The following is a 19,672-nucleotide window of genomic DNA, read 5'->3' as shown; positions in this document are numbered from 1 at the left end:
ATGCTCCCCAGCCTGCCATCCTAGTTGGCTTGCAAGTTGGAGAGCATGCCCTCCAAGAGACTAATGGATGAATGTGGCACCAGTGCCTATGAAGTCCTGCCAATCAAGGCAAAATGAGTATCTCCTAAAAGAGAGAGACTGGGCAGGAAGAAGAATTTGAGGATGCGTGAATGAATAAGGGAAAAGACAATTTTCCCTCTGTGAACATCTTTGAGCAATCAAACAGGAAAGGCTTTCATCTCTTCAGGATGGAGTAGGTCGATCCCCCCCATCACTACTTCATATTGAATTGGTCATGGCTGGAACACGTGTAGGTTTTGGGAAACCTTTGAGTCCAACTGGCTGCTAAAATGGCTCCTTCCTGATTTTACCAGAGTCCCCCTTCTGGAAATTACTTGCACATGGTTGATAAAGTATCAGTTCCGGGCTACGAAAATGGCAGTTGGGCCCCATTTGGTCATGTGATGAGCAGTGACAGGAAAAAACAGGGAAGAGATAAAACCTTAAACAGGGTGAGCCTCTGCGAAAGGGAGGGTATCTAGTGCTCTTTTGCTTTCTCAACAAAATTACGAAACTGAGCGCCTCAACTCACGTGGCCAAGCAGATGTTCGCTTTGCTGCAAATCTGTTAGCTCCTCGCTCATTCTGTTGAGTGGGTCGTACAAGGGAGGAGCTGGCTGTGACAGGAAAGGACATGGGGCTCTTGAGAGGTCAGGAGCGGAGGGACAAGGACCGTGAATTCAGAGGAAAGGGGCGTCTGAAGGAGCAAGTCTGCGTCATGTTTAGCTAACTTCTTTCTAACAAAGGAGAAATTCTGTGGAGCCACAGATCACCAGCAATTCAAAGAGCCAGAGCCAAAGTGAGTTGAAAATATATTTTGCGTGGAAGGCATTCATGTATGGATGCCCCACATACCACCCACCCAAGGGGAGCCGTCCGCTACCCTTGAGGGTTTGTCAATGACTTGGGTCCCTCTGCCGCCACTTTCCCCTCCCTCCTCCGCTCTCCCTTTCCTCTCCCCCCTTCCATACTGGTTGCTTGTCTGTCGCTTCAATTCAGTCCAGCCATCTGGAACTTTCCCTCCTAGATAATATCCCAACCTCAAATTAAAAATGGCCCTTTCCTACTTGATGGGAGCCCTGGTATCAGGATGGTTGAGGACGATTGCTGAATGGCAGTGTGATATGGAGATTTCCTGGGGATTTCAATTACTTGGCTCCCCCTACCCTTTCATGATAAAGGTTAATCACGAGGGGAATGAAAACAACACACAGTCTTATGAGAAATGAGGAATGGGTCAGATAGAACCCACAGAGGCTGGCTGAGATTTCAATTTTCTTACTGTAATGAAAACTGCATTTCCATTAACTGCTGCGGTAGAAATTACTTACCAGCGGTCACCTGTGATAGCATCATCCCATGGGTCACGTGGGGCGCCCCGATGCTGCCGGGGAGGATGGTTGCTGAAGCCCGTTCTCATTATCACCTTCCACACAGTCCTCGGGAGGCTGCAGATGAGCAAAGGCAGTGCTTTTGTGTGGAAAAAGAGGCCCAATACATAATATCATGGGGATTTTAAAAATGTTTCTTTCTCCTTTTTCTGTGACCTTCCCTTCACTGATTTGAATTTGTGGTTTTCTGCGTGTGTTCTACAGGACGACTGATAGAGGTCAATCCTAATAAATGACAGTGTTATGTTCCAGAGACCTACTCTGAGCCAGGCAGGGGACCTGGTGCTTCCTTTACCTTCTCCCTCGTAGTTCCTTCCTTCCTTCTTTCCTTCTTTCTTTCCTTCCTACTTTCTTTCCTTCCTTCTTTCCTTCCTTCCTTCCTTCCAAGATTTTATTTATTTATTTGTCAGAGAGAGAGAGAGAGCATGAGTGGGGGAATTTTATTTATTTATTTGTCAGAGAGAGAGAGAGAGCATGAGTGGGGGGGGGCAGCAGGCAAAAGGCGAAGCAGACTCCCCGCTGAGCAAGGAGCCCAGCATGGGGCTCAATCCCAGGACTCTGGGATCATGACCTGAGCCAAAGGCAGATGCTTAACAAACTCAGCCACCCAGGTGCCCCTCTTTTCATAGTTTCCATTACCCCACACACCAGAGATTGTCCCCCAGCATCACCTCTCCCTTCTTCCTTAATAATATAATGCCACATTTCTTAACTAGGCACATGAATTCCTGTGAGAAGACCACAGAGCCCAGCCTCCCTTATAGCTACACGTGCCTGTGTGGTCACTGTGTTGTAAGCAGAAGTGTTGCATGCAATTCTTAGGAAGGGTCCTAAGCAGGAAGAAACATGCCTCTTTTTGTCTCTTCTTTTCTATGCCAACTGGAATGTGGACATGATGGCTGGATGAGAACAGCCATCTTGGACCACAAGGTGGTAGTCACTTACTGGAAATGGTAAAGCAACAAGAAGGAGCTGCAGCCCCTGATGACTGTGAAGGAGAATGTTGAGGGTTTTTGTCACTTGCAGCTGAACCTGTCCTACCAGAACCACCCTGTAAGAAGGTAGTAGAATGAGGTGTTGGAGAACAGGGGCTCCAGGTTTAGGCAAATTACTTAGCTGAGCTAGGTCAGATTCTTCATTTGCAAAATCAGTATAAGTAAAAAATAAACAAAATGGATTGGGGGAAAAATTAAATTATAGAATATACTTAAAATTTTCAGCACCGTGCCTGGCATATGGTAAGTGCCTGACAAAGGGTAGATATTATTATTCTAATATTATAAGTGAGGAAACAAACCTCGACTAAGTTAGGAAACTTCGCCAAGGCCGTGGACATAGATAAACAACTGAGAGTGTTCGACCTGGAAGCTCCTAAGGCTTGTGATTTTCCCATGATATTGACCATCACGGATGCCCAGATGTCACCGTGAAAAACAAGGGAGGAAAGTTAACTCTTGTTCGTACTTGCTGGTGAAAACACACACACACACACACACACACACACTCACACTACACACTTTAGGTAGCTCAGCTCATTCTTTGAATGTGAAATTATTAGTTTTATAAAAGAATCTACCGAAACGGAAATGTGTGTTTGCACTAATATATGCCAATATCAGTAGGTACAAAGTTTCCGGCAAGCTGTGCTGTCGTCTGCTGGCCCCTCAGGGTCACTGGCTGGTGATCAGTCCCCTGTGACATGATCACATTCTGCATTTCCTTGTGTCCACCCTGAGCTCGAGCTCACTTTAACATTTGCAGATGAGTTGAACTCAGAGATCTCAGTCCTTCGTATTTCAAGTCTGTGCCAGCGGTGTCCTTCCTTCCCAGACTTTCTATCGGACGAGGGCTGAGGTTTGAATGGGACTGTTTTACAGCAACTGAGGGCTCATAACAGCAAGGGTGAACTCAGCGGCCCCTAAGTCGCGGTGGATGATCTGAGGAAGCTGTGGAACGGTAGAAAGGCAGGGACTCTGTCTGCTCTGTTCACTGATGCATCTCTACTCAGAAGGACTTAATCACTATGGAGGGAGGAGGTTTGGAGGAATGAGAGCTCTCAGGATCACCATGCAATAAACCATCATGGATAAATCAAGCCACTGAGCTGATGCTCACAGGACTCCCCCCACGGGGCCCAGGTATGGGGGTCACTCGTCCACCTTTGCCCCCAGCACCCAACCCCACCTCTCCGATAACGCTCCCTCTTTCTTTCAGGGAGATCCCCGCCATAGGCTGGTGTTTTTGGAGGGCAGGTGGTAGAGGGAAGTGCCTGCTCTTAGAAACCAAAGGGGCCAGATCCTCTCTCTGGGAGCTTTGAATTTGCACAACCATTGCAAGAATGTGGGATGGTTGGAGGCCATTCACTGCGGGACCAGGGTAGAGCACAGACCACACGCCTCTGCTCGGAGTCTCCTTTGGCCTCGCCTTTACCAGCTGCTTTAGTCCCTGCCCACATTCCCACCCTCGACTTCCAACCTCCCACGGAGTCCGATGTGCCATAAAGTCTTTGAATAATCCCCAGCCCCTTTGCTTCTTAAAATAGCTTTCAAGCAACATTGCAAGAGGGATTTTGCTGCTAATCTTTGTCTTCCCTGATAGACCTAACGATTATTTGGTAAATTTCCAAATAGCAACTTGGGAGCAGCAGAGAGAAGTTGTAAGTCAAGGCCAATATTATTCAATTTGAAATATGGAGACTGAAGTAATGGGAGAAGGTGACAGTGACTATTTCTGAAATGATTATTAGGATCGACTCTTTGGCACTGAAAAAGTTGGAAAGAAGTAAGTTGAAAACTGGATCCACTGCTCAACATGGTGCCAAACACCTAATTTTACAATTGTTGATGCATTTTTCTCATCAACAAGGAATGTACTTTGGCAGGTTTCTCTCCCACCCTCAGTGAATGGTCATTGCCACGCAGGCTCTTCACATGTGATGATTCTGGGTCATTTTCTCAAGTTTGGAATTGTGGATGTGGCCATGGCTGTTTCCAGACAGAAAACAGTGGAATCCTGGAAAGAGCTGAGGAAACGATCAACCGTGATTTTGTACTTTGACGCAACTGAATGAAGAAAGCACGTGCCTTGGGTTTTACACATACATGAAAGCAATCAGGCTCTCCTATTCTCCCCTCTGAGTGTTCTCTGAAAAGAATGCACTTGCATTTTTAAAGTTATATTAGAAAATATGTTTCTTTGGTCTTTATACCTTAAGAAGAATGATTTTGAGAATCAAGTTTCACATGCCAATTTTAATGGTATAACTTCTGTTGGACTAATTAGCTCCCTTCTTCCTCATCTTTTTCTGAATCCACTGGAAGAGCAAAAAGACAAAGGAGGGAGGCTGAGAAACACCAGAATAACATCTTTCCTATTGATAAGTCCGACATTAGAGAAAGTGGAACATATCTGTGGGCAAATGGACTTCCTAATCCTGAGCCCACATATTGGCCGGACCTGCCCATCTGGCCACAGACAGAGTCAGACCACTGCTAGCCTCCACACAGGGTAGGCGTGGAGAGCTTTATTGCTCTGCTTGCCATGGTTTGAGAGCCACCTAGATCATGTTTTCTCTGGTATTTCCTAAAAAGAAGACACAGGAAGGGGTTGGGCTGTGCATGCTCTGTTTCTTCTCACAGATTCCCCAATTAGGTAAGTGCCTCTACTGTCCTGGGAAGGGGTGAGTGAGGGCTTCAGGGAGATGCTGTGCTAATGGGGCTCCCACTGCAGGGAAGGGAGCTCCTAAGTGGGAAGAAGTACCTTCCCTGTGAAAGTCTTCAGTGAAAAAATCTATTGCAGTCAGGAGTTTTTACTTACTAGTTTTGGTTTCTACCCCTCTCTCCCTGTCACTGCCCCTTGAACATTCTAATTTGAGCAAGAGAAAAAAAATCTGCATAGGAAAAAGAACACTGGAGACCTAGGTCCTGGTTGGGTGGTGGGTAAGTCATGTGGGCTCTCTGGGCCTTGTTTTCCTCCAGTCTGAGGGTGTAGGAGAGGTTGTTCCTTGCTAAATTCAGTCCTATGGTCTGGCTCCCATACTTTTCATTCTGTGAACCTTGCCTTCCGCTGTATTTTCAGCTTCTTTTCACCCCCGCTGCATTCCTTCCATAGGCTTTTAGACATTTACAGATCTTGCCCACTTAAAAACAATATCCTCACTTGACCCCTACCCTTTCTAGCAACTTCCTTATCTCTGAATCTTCTTCTTCTTTATTTTTTAAATAAAGAAACTTCTTTGAAATGTTGTCAGAATATGCTGTCTTCTTCATGTACCCCTGAAAGCAGCCTGGCTTCTGGCTTCTAGCTTTATGATACCCCCCAAATGCTTCTCGCTAAGTTGGTCACTCATCTTTTGTAGCTCAATCCAGTGGCCATTTTGGTTCTTGCTGTACTTGATTTCTCAGCGTTATTTGACACTGCTGACCAGTCCCTGCTCTGCAGAAATCTCATTTCCCTTTGTTTTCCTGACACAACACTTTCTTGATTATCTGCTTCTGAAGATTCATGTTCTTCTAGTCAGCTAGATCTTAGAGTTCTGCAATACCCAGGTCCTCTCTAGATTTTTCTTTATTCTCTTTCACTAAAAGAATGATTAGACAGTATATTTTTTCAACAAATTTTTATAGGCACCACTATGTGGTAGGCACTATCTTAGGCATGGAGAATTCAACAGTAGAAAAAAAATTCCCTGCTCTGATAGAGCTCCCACATTCTAGAAGGAGAAGAGAGTCAATGAGTAAATAAGAAAATGAGTATATAATATATTGGGTGGTGACAGTGCTAAGATGAAAAATAAGTTGAGGTGAGGGAATGCAAATTTGTGTGTGGGGAGGGGATACTATAGAAATAGAGAAGGGTCAGGGAGGGCAGAGTCCTGAAAGAACTGAGTACTGGAAGAGCTTGAGAAGGATTGATGTTAATTTTTCTTTAAATATTTAGTAGAATTCACCTGTGAAGACATCTGGTCCTGGACCTTTTTTCGTAGGGAAGTTTGATGAGTGATTCACTCTCTTTACTTGGTATAGGTCTGTTGTGGTTTCTATTTCTTCTTGAGTCAGTTTAGGTAATTTGTGTGTTTCTAAGAATTTGCTATTTTTTATAAATTATCAAATTTGTTGGTGTACAGTTTTTCATAGTATTCTCTCCTAATACTTTTTATTTCTTTACAGTTGGTTGTAATGTCCCCACTTGCATTTCATTTTATTTCATTTTTTCTTTGTCAGCCTACCTGAAGGTTTGTCAAGTTTTGAAGTGCGTAACTGAGCCACGGTGTTGTCTAGTGGCTAGCATTTTAGGTAAGATGACAAATAATACCAGCTAACGTTTACCGAGAACTTGCTTTGCATCAGGCATTTATTTCAAGTGCTTTACCCAGGTGGTAAGTGTAGTAATTCATCTTCTTTTTCTTCTCACTTCCCAGATGAGGAACCTAGGGCACAGGGAGAGGTGAATGTCTTGTGGAGATCCCATGGCTAAAGGGGCAGAGGTGTGATTCAAATCAGTAGTCTGACTCTATGACCCCATCTTTACTTCCACACTCTTGCTTTCCCAGACTGTGAGTCCAATGAAAAGAATTATTATCAGAATATCAAAACAGGGGCACCTGGGTGGCACAGCGGTTAAGCGTCTGCCTTTGGCTCAGGGCGTGATCCCGGCGTTATGGGATCGAGCCCCACATCGGGCTCCTCTGCTATGAGCCTGCTTCTTCCTCTCCCACTCCCCCTGCTTGTGTTCCCTCTCTCTCTGGCTGTCTCTATCTCTGTCGAATGAATAAATAAAATCTTAAAAAAAAAGAAAAAAAGAATATCAAAACAAAGGCAATAAAACAAAACCTCATCTCATAGATCTCAGTACATAATTTTTCTTTTTTAAGAAATATCTGAGAAATATGTCATTTCCAGCTTGGAATGAGAAATGGTACAATAATTTTACCACCTAATTTTACTCTGTAGCTGGTTCCAGAATATTAATAACTAAAGTTGGACCATCCCTGCTACATTTTGGTTTTCTTAAAAATCCCCAGCTATTTTCCAATATATGCCATTTTATAGAATATATTTTTCCCGAGTATTTTTTCCTTCCTGGGGAAACAAAAACATGTTTTAACAGCACACAATCCATATGCTTCTGATTTCCTTGTACTCAAATCTCAAAAGTGTTGCTTTATAAGAGCTATTTTATTCCTCTTCAAGCTGACTTGAATAAAAATTTCTTAACATTTTCTTTCTCTTGAACACTAAGTGGTATTTTGCTAGGGATTGGATATTCTGATAACACCATAACTTGATTGGTTCAAAAACAAAAGCCAGGGCTTCTTAAAAGGCCCTGGAAAAACATGCTTCCCCATCCACAGCTTAATCATAGGATGATTCAGAAGCTCTAGGCGGCCGATGGCACAGGTTAAGGATGCTTATGGCTCCAAAGACACGGAAGAGTTTTTAATCGTTGGCCATTCCTATGCACCCCGCAGTGGAATTGTAAGTGTTTTTTCTTCTCTGTATAGAAAAAAAAAAAAAAGGTGAGTGGGAGAAGAAATTTCTCTTGTCAGCTTGAGCCTTAAAAAGAAGAAGGAAGTATGGGGTGAGTGGATGTTTTTAAGCTCAGGCATATGTTCGAGGGGGAGGAAATGAGACTGAGTGAGAAACAAAGTGCTGACGCTGAGGATCCTCCGTGGCCTCAGGATGACCCAGGAATCTCACCAGTTCCTATAACACACGCCACATGCTAAGAGCATGTTTTGTCAAAGAAGCATCAGCACTGGGTGAAATCAGCAGAATTAGGAGTGGTGCCAACCAGGGCTCCTCTGTAAGGTGAAAGCTCAATTTCCCTTCATCCATCCATCCATCCATCCATCCATCCATCCATCCATCCATCCACCGTATTCATCCACCTGTCCATCTGTCCGACCATCCATCCACCCACCTGTCCATCCATCCATCCATCCACCCCTCTACCCATCCCAGAAACACTGGGGAAGGCAGGCAGGAAGGATAGAAGGGAACGGAAATTGAATTCCACCGATCATTTGCTACGCCAGTAACGACAGGCTTCATCTCAGGACGTTGTTGATGGGTTGGTGGCGTCTGCCTGGAATGCTGTATTGAGAAGGGTTCTGGAGTCTGGTCTAGCTTCTCTAGCAAAGAGTACTGGGATCAATTCAGGGATATCGGCTATGAGCATGATTGGGGCAAGTGTCAGCAGTCACACACATCCTCAGAACCACCATACTGTCCCACCCTCCGAGCTCAGGGCTAGTTAGGGGAGCAGACAAAGGACACTTTGGCCTGATACTTACCCAGGGTGGGCAGGAGTGGAGAGCTGGCCATGGTTAGGAGGCAAGGGCAGGATTTGGGGAATGGGGGCTTGACCTGGGCAGTCCATGCCCCTGTGGCAGGAAAAGCATGAACGACTTCAGCATGCTAGTGAGCCTTTCTCTGCTTTGAGCCCTGATGTGTTTTAGACAGTGTGCTGATCCCTTAGGTCCTGGTCACTGGAAGCTTCCCTGGGTCATCTGCTGAAACCTGGGAAATCCAAAGAGATGATGAGCTCAGCTTTGCAAGTGAGACCATCCTGGAATCCTACCCACACCATTGAGAAGCAATTTGCACTCCCAGAATCCTTCTGAGCCTCAGTTTTCTCATCTGTAAAAAGGCAAAAACAAAAAAACAAAAAACCCAAAAAACCCCACCCACCCCTACAGGATTGCAGTGAGGATGAAACATGATATAAGGGTCCTGGCTGTAGTGACACTTTCTAAATGACTTGTATTTTTATAAAAATGCTCTGGATGTTAATTTGGCTCTAGGCTTTCTATCAGTCAATAATATTTATTACACACTTAGGTATAAAAGGGAACAGAAAGAGGTCTGAGGTCTAGGGTGATGGATGACAGGAACAGCATAGAAAACTGCAGGATCAGGGACAAGAGGCTGATTTCTAGCAGACATCTGGAAGAGGCGGAGAATTTGAACGCCGTGCACGTTTGAGGACAAACAGTAAAGTAACTTCCCTTTTCGCAACCATGAATTTGGGATATTCTTCTCTTTTCCTGTGTGGGCTTTTGTGTTCCTCAGAGAAGAGACCTGTACTTCTGAGAAGCGGACAAGAGGAGGTCAGGCTGTTGCTCACGAAACAATGACTCCAAACCCTGAGTCTTTTCCGGATTTACCTACACTTAAAAAAACAAACCCTTTGCCCCGTTCAGGAGAGCGGGAGCATTGGTGGGAGAGGTGGGGGGCTCCTGCGGCTTTCTGGCAAAGGCAGGGAGGTGTGAGGAAGCCCGGCCCGCCAGCCCCCGCCACCAGAAGGAACCAAAACACAATGAGAAACCCCATTCGGCAGACCACGGAAAAGTCCTCTTTGTTGTTTGAAATTTTTATCTTGTTTGTGGCCAATCTAATGATTCAGTAACGACCACAGCTGTGCTGGGGCCTGCGCCTCTCCTCCGAGGCTTCCCCCCCTTCTGAGCAGGAACAAAACCAGCTGGTGGGGCCGCCCTCCGCCCGGCTCTCTTTCCAGCTTCTGCAAAGTGCTCCGGACGAGCGGAGCTCCGAGAGCGGCCGCCCCAGATTTTATCAGACTTCTCACGAAGCTGATTCCGGGGGGAGGAAGCCAAGTAAAACTGGCCGTTTGGGTTCACGGACAATGCATTTCTGGGCATGAAGTTCAGCTCTTTGTCCTGCTGTTGAAGTATGTTTGAAAGAGCCCGACAGTTTCTCATTTTGGTCCTCCCTATGGCCATGACAGAGAATCCCAGAGAGGATTCGGGGTGCCCGGACCCTGCCAAGGTGGGGGGGAAGTTGGCATCTGCCGGTGACCCGCTTTCTTGCCCCTGACTTCCCTTCGGTCAGCGTCTCCCTACTGTGTGCTCTGAACCCAGGAGCAGCAAACAGAAGGCGAGGCAAGTGGCGTGCCGTGTGGCCACTGTAGGGTGGTGCGGGGTGCTGACTGCGTGACCTCAGCACACAGCTGCCCGGAGGCCTGCAGCTGGTGTGGGTGTGGCTCCTCCTCCCCCCCACCCCCGCCCCACCCCGTGTGGCTCGGTCTCATGGCATACTAATGGCCCCCCTGAGATTCACCCTCCTCATGGAGGAAATGAAGGCATGGAGGAGTGTGTGTGCCCGGGGGAGGGGGGAGTTGTTCACTCACGGATCTATTTATTTATTCATCCATCGACACCCCCACCCCCCCACACACACACACATTGACTCTGTGCTAGGTGCTGGGGATAAGAAATGAGTAAGAGTGGGCTCCTGCCCTCCTGGGATCACAGTCTTGTGCGCAGGAGACAGAAATATGCAAATCAGTCTAGAAAAGTCAACTGCGTGATAACAGGAGGGTATGAAGTACCCAGCCCTGCTGGGAAATGTGGAGAAAGCTGATCTGGAAGGATGAGTCAAGGAGGCCCAAAGAGTGGAAGGTATTCCAGAGGCAAGTCTCCATCTTGGAAAAGAACTTTCCCGGAGAACAATAGCAAGGCGGAAAGAGATTTTAATCACAGAGGGAAGGACAAAGAAGGCTGCAGGGACCCTCCAGTTCTCAGGATCCAGCTGAGATTCCAGCTTATTGAGAGAGAGGAATTTTTTCTTCCTTTGATTTTTGAAAAACATATGGACTTTCATCAGGATGGCCCAACTGTTGATATACCACACATCAGGCCATGATACTTGTTTTCCGTGGCCAGGCATGGGAAGAGATTTCTTGTTGCCCTTTCTCCCACAGACCCTTGATAAAACCTGAAGACTTTCTAAAGACTGTTGCGATTCTTACTCTCTAGGGGGTCAAGGGCTCCTTGGAGAATGGAAAGAAAGTGATACACCATCTCCCCAGGAAATTGACATCATCTTGCATGAAATTTCAGGGGTTTCCAGAACCATCCCCCCTGCCTCCCAACCCACTCATCAAGTTCCAGATAAAGAACTCCCCACATAACCTCAGGTGTGGATCAGAGGCCTAGCATGACTCAGTGTAGACACAGAGTTTGGTGGTGATACGGCCTGATGTGGGCCTTCAGCTTGGACACTGTTGAGAAAGTCAAGCCCCAAAGCAGACCCTCTGCCGGGCCTGGCCTACAAGCGCTCTTGGCTTGGCCTCGTGGCCCGGGGCTCTGGAACCTGGCAGAAACAGAGGCAAGTTAGCTGCTGACTCTGGAGACGCAGGAAGGAGCATGGTGACCCCGAGACCATTCTCAGCGGTGACAGAGCAAAGGCAGGTGTGCGAGGAACTGTGGGAGCCATGTGTCGCTCCTGTCCTGCGCGTTAAAATGTGAGGGAGGGGTGCCCCAAACTCAGTAATTAAGATCACTAATATTTTGGTGCAATCATAAAAAGTCAAAATTAATGCAAAAGCTTCGCGATGAAAAGAATTTCAACATGTTAAAGATGAGACGCCGTCCTGCCCCTGCATGGATGGCCTGCCTTTCACCTCACCCTAATCTCACTAGGCTTTGGAGCCCAAAAGGCATGACTTTAAAGTCCCAAACTTGCATTGGAGTAAGACTTTGAGCTTCATGAAGTTAGTGCCTGGACCGTGCCGAGTTAGTTCGTGTAGCTGTCTAGGAAGGGTCCCAGGCAGTGTGGACAAGGTCCGCCCTTGCTGTAGCTTCAGCTGCCTGGCCCGCCCACCTTTGCCCAGGGAACATTGTTGGCAGTGACCCAAATATCCCACCAGGTGGCACTCTTGCTTTGCTCCAACCAGGGGCCCCCGTAAGGGGGACTCTTCGGCCAACTGAAGGGATTTAAACTAGTTGCTAAATTGTTGCTGGTTGTTTTCTGAAAGGCCAGAAAGAATCCGGGGCAGGGATGAGGGCAAGCGGAGACGCCACATGAAGAGCCTCGGAGGAATCGTCTGGAGAGCCCGAGCCAGGTACAGTCTGATCAGCAACAAGAGGCCGTCCTGCTCTTTAGCAGGTGAGAAAAATGAGAATTTTAAGCCATCTTTTGTTCTCGTTTGCAGTATAAACACACGTGACATGGGAGAGAAAGGGGGGGATTAGTGGTTTTCCGTGAGGCAGAGGCTGGTGGGAAGAGCTCTGGCCCTTGCCTGCAGGGCCGCCTCCAGCACCCACTAGCTGTGATCTCGGACAAATACCTGGACTTCGCAGGCCTGAGAGTCTTCATCTTGACATGGGGACCCTTATAGCCGCCCCCCCCCCCGGGGGGTCATCAGAGGATTAAGTGCACTGCTGTGCAGAAGTCTATTTGCCTGCGGCCTGGCACCCAGGAAGTGCTCAACAGAAGAGAGGTGCTCTGATGGGCTTACGGGCAGGGGCTGAGAAGCTAGATTTTGTGCCCCCCCCGGGGGGGCTGTCACTAATTAAGAGATGACCTCAGAGTGACCCAGAGAAATAACTTGATAATGAACCATGGCATTAGCAGAGTCAACGAGAAGAATTTCCCACCTGGATCGAGTTTCACAGGTGTGATTTTTGAACCAGGAAATCAAGCTGGGTTCCCGGGCAAAACCGTCTCCCCCTTGGTGACCGGGGGAAACATCTGACCACCAGGTGACTGGCCCCACTTAAGCTGCGCATTGTTGAGCAAAGTATCCGTTTACAGGTGCGCCCATTGTCACCCTCCCATTAACCCAGGCTGTCTCCTTACCGCTCGGAAGTCCTGCACTCACAAAGACGCCCCTAAATTAACTGTTCTTCCAGAAGAATAGTAGTAGTAATGGTTTCTGTTTATTGAGGCTTACTTTATGTCAGGTGCTCGGAGAATGGAAAGAAAGTGATATACCATCTCCCTGGAAAATGGACATCATTTTGCACGAAATTTCAGGAGTTTCCAGAACCATCTCCCCTGCCTCCCACACACTGTTTCATTGATGCCGTAATACCACCTGAAGAGGTAATTGAGCCCATTTTACAGACGAGGAAATGCAGGTTGAGGGAAACTTAATACCTTATCCTTCTGCCAGTTAATGTTATAAACTTCGGTCTGACTTCCGAGTCAATCAATCATCTATCAATCTATCTACCTATCTATCATCTATCAGTCTATTATCTATTTGACATGTTACATACAAACTACACGGATCTACTAATTAAGACAAGTTCCTTAGAAACCTCTAGGCTCTGGGGAAATCTTTGTTGGTCCCAATTCAGGCTTCTCTTTTGACAATGTAGAGATGTATTCATGGCTGTAGTTTGCAGACACGTGCATCCATAACACGCGTACGTGACCTTCTGAGAGCCTGTCCTTACTCAGAGGCCACATATTAGATTATGATCTGTTCTGCGTCAGCCACATTCCCAGGAGCTCCTGGAGAGAGAACTTCGTGCCCTACCCTCTCACTCGGGAGGACAACCAGACAAGGCCATTCTCCATTCAGCACTGAGCTCCCTTTGCAGCCACAGAGACAAACCTTGTTGACCAGAATGGTCTCACTTTTCAATGGGAAGCTGTTGGACAAGAGAGGAAGTGTCAGAACAGGAAGCTCAGTTTGACCTGGCCGCAAGAAGGAGCAGAAGAACAAGTCTGTCTTCCAGAAGGAAAAATACCCCCAGCCGTCATGGAGGGAACTTGGTCTGCAGTTCCTAACTGGAGAAGACAGCCACCAGTCAAATGACGTGGAGTCAGATGGGGGGCCAGTGTGGATAAATGAGAGTTCCCTAGTAGCATGTTTGTTTTTCTCTCCAAAAAATGCAGTTTATTTCCTCTAAATTCATATTGTAACTCATCTCAGATTAATAAAGTTTTCTCTAGTAGAGGAGGCCCTTAGAGATTCGACTTTATTACATTAAATGGGTTTTAATTAGACAATTAGAGAATGAATTCTTTTCTAGGACTTCAGAGCTGCCTTGTCAGATATTTCCATGAAAATATGGTTGGATTATTTATTTAGCAACCTTGAAAAAAACAGTCACTTCCTGTTTATATTATTAGAAAGTAAGTCAGTCCTAAATGTCAATGAGGTTTATGGATTAAGAGAGAGGAAAAAATAATGTGTCTTTTGCACGTAAATTTTTTTATTAAAATGAAAACAAGCCCCAGGAGTATAATAACGTACAAAATCACTACAATCTCTTAGGGAAGTCGGGGCGTTGAAAGCCGTTCTGCACCCTTTAACAGCCGCGCCCCGAGATGTATGGAGGCTGGGAGGAAGGGGCCAAGTGTCATTCCTGGTCCCTAGCACAGGGACGGCGTCAGTCCGGGCTCAACACAGGCTCACTGATTGGAATTCAGGTCCGGCGCCTGGATTCGCCTTTATTTGAGTCCCTGAGACGGAAAGGGCCAGTCACCTGTCAGCACTGGCTCTTCCATTCCGTGGAAGGCAGGGCACAGGCGCTCCGCCCCGCAGCCACGTCCAGGAGAGAACAGCGCCTGGCCCCTCTCCTTCTCGTGTGCCGGGAGCCAGACAGCGTGGCGTGGGGGCCCTTCTCCTGAGCCCCTGTGACGGGGCTTCAGGGCTTTGTTTATGTATGATCCCCCCCCCCCCCATCAGCACAACAGAGCTTTACGTATCACTCTTCCCTCCGCGGCTCACAAGGATAGGAAGACACTCTCATCGCGCCTTTCCTCTCCATTCTTAGAGTCAACTCACTGGCAGGGGAAGGACCTGGGATTCGAATCTGCGACTTGAGAATGGAAACTGCTCACTCGAGGCCAAGCCTCCTCCCTCCGCAGGGATCCACGTGGGAGCAAGGGCTCAGCTTAGCATGGTAACCACGTGTTGGTGGCCTTTTGAACGAGGGCATTTCTAGGGCACGAGGGACAAATGGTTGATTCGGTGGGCCACCCACCAGACAGCTAGGAAGTGAAGTGGACTTGACACCAAATAATTTCATATTCGAATTTTCTTTTCCTCCAAATCTACCCACTGAGAAGTCCTAGGGCAGGAAGGGACCTGAAAAGAATGTCAGGATGGAAGCTATGAATGTCTTTCTTTTGCCTTTTTTTTTTTTGAAGAGCCTTATCTAAAGCTCCCTAGATCTGCTTCCATCTTATACAGGAAAGTGAGTGAGTCTCACGTCCTCCATTAGAAAACCATCTCCATAGGTCAAAAGAGCCAAAGGACTCTGGGGTTCTATTTACATCTTCAAAAAGCAAAATTCATTGCTAAGTTCAACACCCATTCTTCTTTCACGGACCCTAATTAAACTTGCACTTATCATCTTTTTCTCTGGCTTGTGTGACCCCGAAAACTCACGAGTGCCTTGTTGAGACGCTCACGTGCTGCCCTCTCTCCGCGTCCCACAATCTGTGAGCTCTGCTGATCCCGGTCCTCGCACAGGAATCAGGTAAGGAAGAAGTCTCTGTGCCCAAGAGGTAAGTAGGAGAATTCAATGGAACAGCCATGAAGATAGGGCCTGTGGTGAGGTGTGGGGGACAGAGTCCTCTCCCTCAAGGGACTCAGTATCTGGTAGGAGGAGTACAAGCCTCTTTTGTCCAGGACCCCCTGCGCCACCCTGTGGGGTCCTCTGCTGGGGACCTGATGAAGGTCCACCTGAAACTTCCTTTTGTTTTTGTTTTATGGGTTTTTTTTTTTTTTAAGATTTTATTTATTTATTTGACAGAAAGAAAGAGAGAGTGTTCAAGCAGGGGGAGCAATAAGCGGAAGTAGAGGCAGAAGCAGGCTTCCTGCCGAGCAGGGACCCCGATGCGGGGCTCGATCTCAGGACCCTGGGATCATGACCTGAGCCAAGGGCAGACCTTCAACTCACTGAGCCACCCAGGCACCCCTGAAACCTTTTTTGTATCCAGAAACTTGTCCCTTTGAATCCAGCTCCTGGCCAACTTCTAATTCTAAGACTTTTCTCCTTGCCAGGGAGACCTCAGAGTTTTAATTGATTAAAGAGAAAGGCTCCTCTGATGCTAAAAAGGAGAGCATCTGAGTTGCCCGGTAATTTAATGCAATTACCTGTCCTGCTCCCGACAGGCTGGGGTGAGCAAGGGAGAGAAAGTGTAGGAATGGACACACAACCAGTGACTTTCTCACTAGCTCTCAGCAGATCAGGAATGTTCGTTGAGGTCTATGATGCTTCCTGCCGCAGTGCGAAGTGTGTTAAACAAAACCAAAAAACAAAACAAAACAAGATGATTTCTCTGCGTTTCCAAGTTTCCAATGATTTCACTACATAGAGAGATCCTGGGTTTTTGTTTGTTTTTGCTTTTAAATCCATTTGGAGCATTTGCGTAGTGAACTTCTGTAACAAGGTACCCCAGACTGGGAAGTTGGAGGGGGCGTGAGCAACAGGGACGAATATTCTCACAGTTCTGGACGCTGCAAGTCTGAGATCAAGGCGTCAGAAGGGTCGGCTCCCGGGATGGGTGCTGAGGGAAGGATGTGTTCCAGGCTTCTCCCCAGGCCTCTGGCGCTTTGCTGGCCATGCTTGGCAGTCCCTGGTTGTAGATGCATCACCCTGATCTTGGCCCTCACGTGCACATGGCCCTCTCCCTGTGTGTGCGACGGTGTCCAAATTTCCCCTTTTTATAAGGGCACCAGTCATACTGCATTAGGGGCCCACCCTCCTATGGTATGACCTCATCTTAGCTAATGACATCCGCAATGACCTTATTTCCAAATAAGGCCACATTTTGAAGTACCAGGGGTTAGGACTTCCACACGGGAGTTGGCGGGGGGTGGGGTGGGGGGGGGCTCAGTTCAACAACCAGCTCCACCCAAGAAACCTCCCCAGTGCTCGCTGAAACCAGAGATGGGAAAATTCCTTCACCTACTTGCTACTGGTGCAGGACCTCGCAGCCCTGGATGCAAACTGCAATCACCCAGGGAGGCTTTGGAAGAGCACACACACAGCAAAACAGGATACGCAACAGGATTGCCCCTAACATGGGAAGAGCCCGAGCAAATAGTGTTTGGTGGGGCTCTGTCTATGAATCAAGTTGATTACAAAACATATTGCAAGATTCATGGACCCATATGAGTGATTTATTGAAGAAATATTAGAATAATAGGTAGAGAAAAGCTATTTATATACTTCTTGTTGAGTACGAAACAAGTTGATTATGAAATATATTACAAAATTCATGGGCCCACATGAGGTGGAGTGATTTAATGAAGAAAAATGAGAATTATGGGTGGAAGAGCTACTTTATGAATTAATTTATTGTCCAGTCATTGCACATGGGAATTCTTTGTAGGGTCCGCACACCCTTTTTTTCTTGTTCTTCGTTGTCCAAGGCACCATTCCTGACTGGAAGGGAGCGACATTGTCATGACAGCACCAGGCTCCTCAAAACCAGTCTGTATTGAAAGGGAAGGGATCTTCTCTCTTCAGCGTGACTTAACACCGTTCACTTAAGATTGTTACTTTGTCACCGGTCCGCTGTCTCATCCCTGCATCCCAGGCTAAGATTGGCTCCCCTCGGCTCCCTCAAAGTCGTACTCTGCTTCTCTCTGGATGATGAGCACGAAATGCAGGTGTTCCCCAGTAGGCAAAAAAGTGTGAAGGCTAAAATTCCTTTTTGGTGACATTAAATTTGCTCTTTGAAATTTTCTAGCACAACTGTAAACTTATCTTCCACTGTGTTCCGAACTCCTGGGGCGGCAATCATCGCCTTCCTAGAATGGGATGTCTTCCTGTGGGGACCACACCCCTGCCACACGGGGCCACCGGCCCGGAGGGTGATGGCATGCAGCAAGACTGAGAAGAACAGGCCGAGTCCCACAAAACACATCCACCCTCATGGGGCGCAGCTGAAGACGGGGACAGCATGAGGTCAAGACCAGTGGAAGATAAGAGAGGACACCGACCAGCAGCATCCTTTGACATCGAGGAGTAACAGCCTGGAAAGCCACCCGGGAAGACTGCAGAGCCTGCCTTGCAGGGGGCTGGTCCTCCTATGGGTTAGCTGGGGAGGGGGGGGGGCGGCGCGGCTCCCAGGATCAGGGTTGCTGCCCTTCCCCACAGTGCTGTGGACCCAACGGTCTGAACCGGGAGGGGCGAGAACCACATAGGGTCCACACGTGCAACTCCAGCAGGGTGGGCAGTGGGTAAGCCAGAGCCCCAAACGTGCCCCCTGTGTGTCATCCATTAGCACCGCCGGCAGGCTGATCCCTCCGATAAGAAACAGCGAAGCAGGCGGCAGGAGTGACCCAGGCCGCCCTCCTGCGACCGCCCAGGCCACAGGCGACCTGGCGACCTCAAAATCATGAGACATGGAGCTCTGACGGCATCTGCCTGCTGGTCCCCGGGGACGACCCCGACGGCTCCTGTGGGGCCAGGCACCCACACAGGACTTGGAAAATTGCCAGGAAGTCCCCCCCGCGTGCGGAGCTGGGGGTACCGGCTCCCTTCCAGGTCTAAGGGCCACGATGCCACACCCGAGCCCCAGAGATTCTGATTCTGATCTATTGGGCGGGCGGCCGGGCTCCCCCACCACGTGGATGAAACCCCCCGGCGGTTTCTGCGGTGCGGCCAAGGCTGAGAACCACGGTGACCCGGCCCACTGATGTGCCAACTGGCCGCGCACCGGAATCACCCGAGAGGGGTACTAAATTCGAACGCCTGGCCGCCGCTCCCCGCGTTTCTGCCTTCATTGGCCTGGAGTGTTAGCCTGGCGTAGGGATGAGGGAATCGCCACCTTTCACCTGAGGTCGAACCTCAGAGGGCAGCTTATTCCTCACTGGCGATCATTGCAAACTCGGCTTGGATTTGCTCTCGATGCTGGTTTTGGGGGAGAGCTCCCACGTTTTCCACTCTGCCATTGTTGGCTGGCTCCCAGTGGCCTCCCCTCTGCTGGTATTTTCCTCAAATCAACCAACGTGTCGGCCAATGAGGGCTCAAGGGAACCAGGACAAACTTACTTAAAGAAGAATGTTTGGAAGACGCTGTCACTGTGGTCAAACTCAGTCAAAGGCCTAAATGTGAGGGTGAAAAATCATTCATATACTCAGAGACAAAGCTCTGGTTTCTGACCATCTTTTAAAGGCCTTCTAGTTTTCAGACTGGGAAAATTTGCCTTTTTCTCACCCAAAGGGTCAACAGGAAGCTTCTTCCTCCGTGGAGGACAAATTTTATCTGACAAGGTATGTTTGGAAAGTCAGATAATGGTACTGACTAGAAACCGAAAACATTATTTTAATGCCCAAACATAGGAGACTGTTTAAACTATAATGCACGATTCACGCAGTTTTAAAAAATGAAAATAAATGTCTGAGAAATTTCATGCTACCTGAAACTAATGTTATAGGCCGATTATATTTTGATAAAAAAATCATAAAAAAAGAAACCTCATGTTTGCGCTGGATGCTTCAGACAGG

General features: G+C 47.8%; 2 long non-coding RNA genes across 6 annotated transcripts; both read left to right on the top strand.

Annotated features, from left to right (window-relative positions):
• Nucleotides 1-647: 647 nt before the first annotated feature.
• Nucleotides 648-19,578, top strand: LOC103672660. Of its 5 annotated transcripts, none has more exons than XR_005833541.1 (6): nt 648-858; nt 6,673-6,744; nt 12,227-12,357; nt 14,982-15,110; nt 15,602-15,689; nt 17,911-19,578. It is a non-coding gene; the product is annotated as an uncharacterized LOC103672660 (long non-coding RNA). The 5 variants fall into 5 exon arrangements; XR_571210.2 differs by adding an exon at nt 13,155-13,296 and having other exon boundaries at nt 14,982-15,689; XR_571206.2 differs by having other exon boundaries at nt 14,982-15,689.
• LOC121101551 lies at nt 7,294-9,107 on the top strand. The gene is made up of 2 exons (XR_005833542.1): nt 7,294-7,926; nt 8,930-9,107. It is a non-coding gene; the product is annotated as an uncharacterized LOC121101551 (long non-coding RNA).
• Nucleotides 19,579-19,672: the final 94 nt, after the last annotated feature.

Source organism: Ursus maritimus, unplaced genomic scaffold, assembly GCF_017311325.1.
Source record: "Ursus maritimus isolate PB19 unplaced genomic scaffold, ASM1731132v1 scaffold_8, whole genome shotgun sequence".
Classification (NCBI taxonomy): domain Eukaryota; kingdom Metazoa; phylum Chordata; class Mammalia; order Carnivora; family Ursidae; genus Ursus; species Ursus maritimus.
Note: the sequence above shows the minus strand (reverse complement) of the source record. Positions and strands in the feature narration are given on the sequence as shown.